The 6,411-nt window shown below is 39.3% G+C and overlaps 1 pseudogene; it reads right to left on the bottom strand.

The window, feature by feature from the left end:
• Positions 1–560: 560 nt before the first annotated feature.
• Positions 561–2,270, bottom strand: LOC127212600 (T-complex protein 1 subunit zeta-like; annotated as a pseudogene).
• Between the last annotated feature and the right edge of the window lie 4,141 nt (positions 2,271–6,411).

The raw sequence follows: 6,411 nt of genomic DNA, 5'->3' as shown, positions 1-6,411 counted from the left end.
AAAATAAAAAAATATATATTTATTTATTTGTTTACTTTGAGCTTTACTTTAAGTATTTATTAAAGACACTATGAAAATCATATAGTACCCTGATATATTTTACATTGGCAAGAATTTTACATGATTAACAGGGAGTTGGCTGCCTATTTTAAAATACATCCATAACAAAAACAACTATCATTCTTTTGAGCCAGGGTCTCCTACAGGCTGGGTTGTTGCAGATCTTCCTGATTTTACTTCCGAAGTGCTAGGCTTACCTGCATGTGCCACCATGCCTGTTTAGGAGAAAACCATTACAAGGTTTTCAAAGAACACTTAAGGAACAAAGCAGACAACACTTATCTTAATATGTAATTTTGTGTCACTGTAGCTAAAACATTTTGTTCTGCAGGCTAAAAAAGACCAGCTTTGAGTGCATTCATACTCTCAGTGGGGGGAAATAGAGCTTACAGTATTATAATTTGAATAGGTGCAAAATGTCCTGTTGGCAAACTTTCTTTCCGTTCTCTCTTTCAGTTGGGAAAATTCTTTTCCAAATCACTTGAAGTGTAGACAAAAAAAAAAAAACCATTTCCCCCACACCATTCTGTAGTATTACAGTTTCAGTTGCAAGGTAGACTTTTCAACCTTTCAGAGAGGACATCCCTGTTCTCACGATCTCATCAACAAGGAGGATGCTGGTGGCCATCACAGTACAGGGGTACCAGGAGTACAGCAGCTGCTTATTCACACAGTCCTCATCCCATGCACCCATTTCCACTGCCGCCATTGGCTCACCTGTGTTTCCACACCTACAAGTTGACCGGATTCTGAATGTTCAGCTTGAACTTTAAAACTAATGTTTCCTGAAGGTCAAAACCAGAGTTCTGTGCGAGAAGCTTGGGAAATGAACAAGTCGTGTGCCAATGCCTGGATTCCAAGCTGAGCCCTGCCCTTCACACCGGGCTTGTATTTAATCAGGGGTTCTGCCATTGCCGCCTCTACTGCACCAGCACTGGGTCAACACAGCCATCAATAGCGTTTTTTGAGAGCCCTCAAGCCATCTCTTATGGCATGCTTGATTTGAGCCAGTGTGTGCTTATTTGGTCCTTTAACCAGTCATATGACAGACCAGGGACTGCTATATTTCTCAATAAAGGTGAACCCCCCTTAGCCCAGTGTATACTCAGAGACTAGCCCTGCATGTCCCAAACATCAGGATTCAGGTCATCAAAGGAGTTCAGAGTGATCCCCCATAGGCAAGTGTCAGCCTCTCTATGTTTCTGCTCCAGGCTCTGCACAGAGCTACAATACCTTCTAAGGAAGGGCATCTAAGGAAAGGAGGTCAATCTCCTTTTGATTAATGATGACAAATCCTTTATCAGAATCACCACAGACATTCTTTTTCAGGTCTGTAATTTTTTAAACTCTATGTTCAATGAATATTCTTTCAGGTTTTACCAGTCTCTCTCTCTCTCTCTCTCTCTCTCTCTCTCTCTCTCTCTCTCTCTCTCTCTCTCTCTCTCTCTCTCTCTCTCTCTCTCTCTTTCCTGTACTCTTGTTTAAAAAATATGCATGTTACACTTCTGTTCTGTCATATTCATATTCTAAGGGCACGTTGTGTGTAAGGATGGTTCTACTCTTTACTTCTTATCAGGATGCTGAGCTCCATGATCCCAAACAAAACCTCTGAGTAAGCCTGTATCTATCTCTGACTTATGCGTCCTCTCCATGATCTCAACCATGAAGAGGTCAACGGGCTCATCTTTTTTCTTAATGTCCAAAATGGAGTCCACTACAGCCTCTGTTAAGACATCTGAAGTTCAGCATGAACTTGAAGTTCACAGAGATGTTCTGGCCATATACATGAGTGTTTCTTTGTCCATCTCACTGCTTACATTGACTTCTTCCAAAATTTGGAGTACCTTTCCCTTTTGCAGCTTCAAAACCTTCTTCCATTATTCTGAGGTGAAGACCCTCAGAAATGTAGAGGTCTTCTTGTTTTAGTAGCTCCCCGGAGATATGAATATTAGATGTAGTGCCATCCTGGGCCGTAGCTAGCTTCTTTGGCTATTAAAGAGGCTGTTGGTTGTTGAATTTGTATTCCTTGAAACAGCACACTGATATCATTAGTACGCTTGACATCTCCAGCACCAGAAATGAGCATCTTCATGGTGCCCTTAGGTCCTCAGAACATCCTGCAGGCTCAGTGTTATGCTGATGTTCATTGCCAGTGCTCCCTGAGCTGGGGGCACCTCTGCCTTAGGGTTTAGGGTCTTTCCCACAGCCATGCTGTCCTAGCTCCAAAATAAAATAATTGTTAAGAAATTGCTTGTCAACACTCAGCCTACCTCAAAGAAGATGATGAATACCAGAGACCCTCCTTATGGAGATGCCTTCAAATGCAGAAAACCAGCCACTGGGCAAAATGTCCTCGTTTCTGCCACAGATAGAATTCTGCCTGAAGATGTGCAAGCTTTGATGCAGGCAGAGTTGACGGCCAAACTCTGCCAAGACAGGTTATGCAAGTCCTCAAAAGTTCCTGCCTCACAAATATGTCTCTAAGATATATTGGGCCAGATGGCTGAAAATAATGCCTTATAATTTTTAGAAACTTGGAAATTCATGACAGGCAATCTCTTTTCTAAATTATATTTTGAAAGTAAAAGAAAAGAAAATTATATTTTTAAAAGGCAGAATTAATAAAATAGAGCCTTGAACTATTACACTAAAGGTGCTAAGATATCAACAGTAAATAGTTTATGGAAATTAAGAACTTCAGTAAATAATAATTTGAAAAGGAAGTATAACTAGAAAATTTAATCCCTAACTTTAAGATAAAAATATTGACAATTAAGTTTATAAAAGATATTCTTAAAGAGTAAGTATATGAGGATTCTGCCAGGATATGCAGAGATTTCCAAGGAATACTGATAAAATTAGCAAGACTGTACGCTAACATTCAAATACTCACTGTATACTAGTACACTCTTAATTTCCGAGTACACCATCCTAAAGACCCATTCCATAGGCATGAAAGTACATATCATGCTATTTAAATATCACTAAACTTAGACATCATAAAAAGATGCAGTTTAGAATAATAATATATATCCTCACCTACCGTGCTTTGTTCAGAAATGTTGAAGCAGACAAAAGGCACCGTAGGGCATGCCTGCGGATGGGCTCTCAAAAGAAGGTGGTGATGAAGATTTTTACATTGGGTGAATGGAAACTTCGCTGTGCAAAAACTTTTAATGCAGTTATTTTTTTTTTCTATTTGTTTCAGTTCTTGCAATAGAACACTTTCAAAAAAAAAGATATAAGTGAGTGGTTTGGATTTTATTTTCTTGTTTTGATTTTCGTTAATAGATTTTACATTCTGAATTCTAGATGATAAAGGGATCAAAAGATAAACAGTAACCATGTGGAGAGAGGGAGAAGTCAATAATGCCATTCAAGTTGTAGGTAGAATGTTAACTTTTTTTTTTTTATTTTTGAATCAAGGAGAGTGAATAGTTAGACAATCTATGTCAATTTTTGTAAATGTTATTGAAACTCTTCAAGACATTATGTACAATATAATATCATTGTATCTTGATTTCAGTCCAAAGGAACAATCAGAAATTTGGACTAAAGTTTTTGTCAAGTATGGTCAATATGGCAATAGAAAAGAAAGCATTACTAAAAGGCTCAGTATCTTGAAACTTATATAATGTGTGCAGTCTCATTCTGCTTGTGTGTTGCTATTATTTTTGTTTGGTTCATTTCATTTTGGTTTGTTTTCTTGAGACAGAGTTTCTCAGTATAGTTGTTCTAGAACTTGGCTCTGTAGACCAGGCTGGCCTCAAATTCAAAGAGATCCATCTGTCTTGGCCTCACGAGTCCTGGGATTAAAGATGTGCGCCACCACACCTGGCTATGCAATATTTTAAATAAATCAGATCGGGAACTTTTAGTGATGTAGATAAATACTTAGGCTAAGTGTATGCCTCAGTTCTCCTAAGGAAAAAAGTAATATTAACTACACAAACAATAATCAGAGAAGTGGCGCATAGGTTGATAAGAAGAGCACGTATCTTAGTTGTAGACTTCATTATCATTTCTCATCATTGCCAGGCATTTTCTAAGTATCCTTGTTACAAGGCATAAAATGTACTTTTAAAAATACATTTTTCAGTTTAATTTCTGTCAGGGGTAGCCTCTGTCTCACTGTGAAATACATTGATTCCACAAGTGGGGTTGGACATGTTGTTCTGGCCAAGACATTTTATGGGGGGAAAAAAACATAAATAGAACCCTCTAGACAGTGTGCTTGCAGTCCACTTAGCATAAAGCCGCCAAGGCACAGAAGCCATTTAAGAACATACAGTGTGTTGTGTGGATTGCTGTCCCGCGTGCCGCCCTTTTTTCTGGCTGTAACACCCTTTGCTTTATTTTCTGCACAGCTGCCAGAATGCTTTGTCTGAGGCACACATTTCCTCGTAGCTTTTGCTTCCTAAACTTATCTGATTCCCTCATGCCTGCAGCGCCGATTCTTAACCATGACAGCACATTAGAATCACACTGGTGAGCTTTTTCAAAAGCTCCACCGCCCTGACCTTCCTCTGCACTCCGCTCCCCAGAGGCCCGCGTTAATGAGTCTTGGGTGGTGCCAAAGCATGTATATTTTAGGGCTCCCAGGATCAGGTGCCTGAGGATGACATAAAATGATTTGGCTCCCTTTCCGGTTCCATTTTCCAGTGAGTGCCCAGCTTTTTATGTTCCTCATTGAATCTGATCTGCTCTTTCGTGATTCTGGGTTGAAAATGGTTTTTCTCCCTGGAATGTAGCTTTTCCTCTTGTCTTGATAGTTATATTTGTGTGTGTCTGCATGTATGTATGCATGTGCCATTGTGTGTGCTCTTACATTCATATATGCCAGAAAACATTCACATATGTAGATGAGAAGCCCAGAGGTCCATGCCTGGTGTCTTCCTCACTCTTCTATTAGCATAGTCCTCCTTATCTTTTGAGACAGAGTCTCTCATTGAACCCAGCACTAACTGGTTGCCTAATGAAGCTGGCCAGATGGCAGGTGTCCAGCTCTGGGGAGCTGTCTGTCATAGCCAATTCCCACTTTGGGTCCAGTGCTAGGGTTACAGGCATGCGTCAGACTTTTTACATAGGTCCTGCAGAATCAAAACTCATGTTGTCATCCTTAAGTATCAGGAACATTACCAGCTATGCATCTCCCATGCATTCAGTCCTACACTAGAAAAATGCTCTCTTCTCTACAGGACAATTAGGAGCCCATACTGGTCTCTGTAAAGCCAGAGCATATTCAGACACGGGGAGATTAAGTCTTGCAGCAAGGTAAAACATTATAAAGAAACAAAGATATTGGAGGATTTTGCCGTTGCAGAACAGGAGCATCCATCCAACAGAACATTTATTACATTAACTGGTCAATTTCCTCTTACTTTTCTTTGTTTTTTACCCATAACAGATTATGAGTTCCTTAAAGGGAAGTTGTTGCTGTTGTTTTCTGTTTGTTTGGTTTTTTAACGTGTAAGTGATTTTATTTCTAAATACTTCAATGTAGCATTTCTAGGCACTCATATAACATTTTTAAATAAATATAAAAATCCCACCAATGCTATTAATGATAAATGCCACAAAACAAAATACAGTAAGAATTCAATGGAGAACAAGATGGCTGACATAGTTTCCATTACATATGAACACAGTAGGAACCATCAGGCTCATAAAGATTAAGATACTGATCGCAAGCTGACAGGATAGTTGATCTTGCCAAGGCCACTCTCTCCTGTAGTTTAGAGGGTATGCGTCTTGATTTTACAGGATGTCTAGAACAGTGGTTCTCAACCTTCCTAATGCCATGACCCCCTTAATACAGTTTTTCCTGCGGCGGTGACCCCAACCATAAACTTATATATTTTTGTTACCTCATTGTTTAAATATTACATAGTTTTGAATTACAATGTTAATATATGATGATATGGTTTTAGGTGACCCCTGTGAAAGGGTCAGTCAACCCCCAAAGGTTGACAGTGATGGTCCAGAGCATTTGCAATGTACCTGGAAGTAACTGGTGCAAATTAGTCCCATCGTCCCCCTTCATGACTCACTATTATATTTGATACTTTCTCAACAAGTGCCACATGCACTGGAAATACAGGAATTATCATGTCCGCTAATAATCTTCCATTGCATAGAAAAGTGCTGGGAGTGTTTATGTAAATAAGGGAGCCCTTGTATAAGCTTAAAGTTCAGCTTAGAATGGTGTAGGCACGTGGTACAGAGTATGGGCGTCGGGAAAAGGGTAAAGAGTAAAATGATTTAAAAAAAAAAAAAAAAAAAACCCAAACAAGGAAACGAGTAAACAATGAGGTAGGGGATGAAGTAAGAGATTTAAGGTAAGAAAGGCTA

Source organism: Acomys russatus, chromosome 31, assembly GCF_903995435.1.
Source record: "Acomys russatus chromosome 31, mAcoRus1.1, whole genome shotgun sequence".
Classification (NCBI taxonomy): domain Eukaryota; kingdom Metazoa; phylum Chordata; class Mammalia; order Rodentia; family Muridae; genus Acomys; species Acomys russatus.
This window is presented reverse-complemented; position numbering and strand designations above follow the sequence as displayed.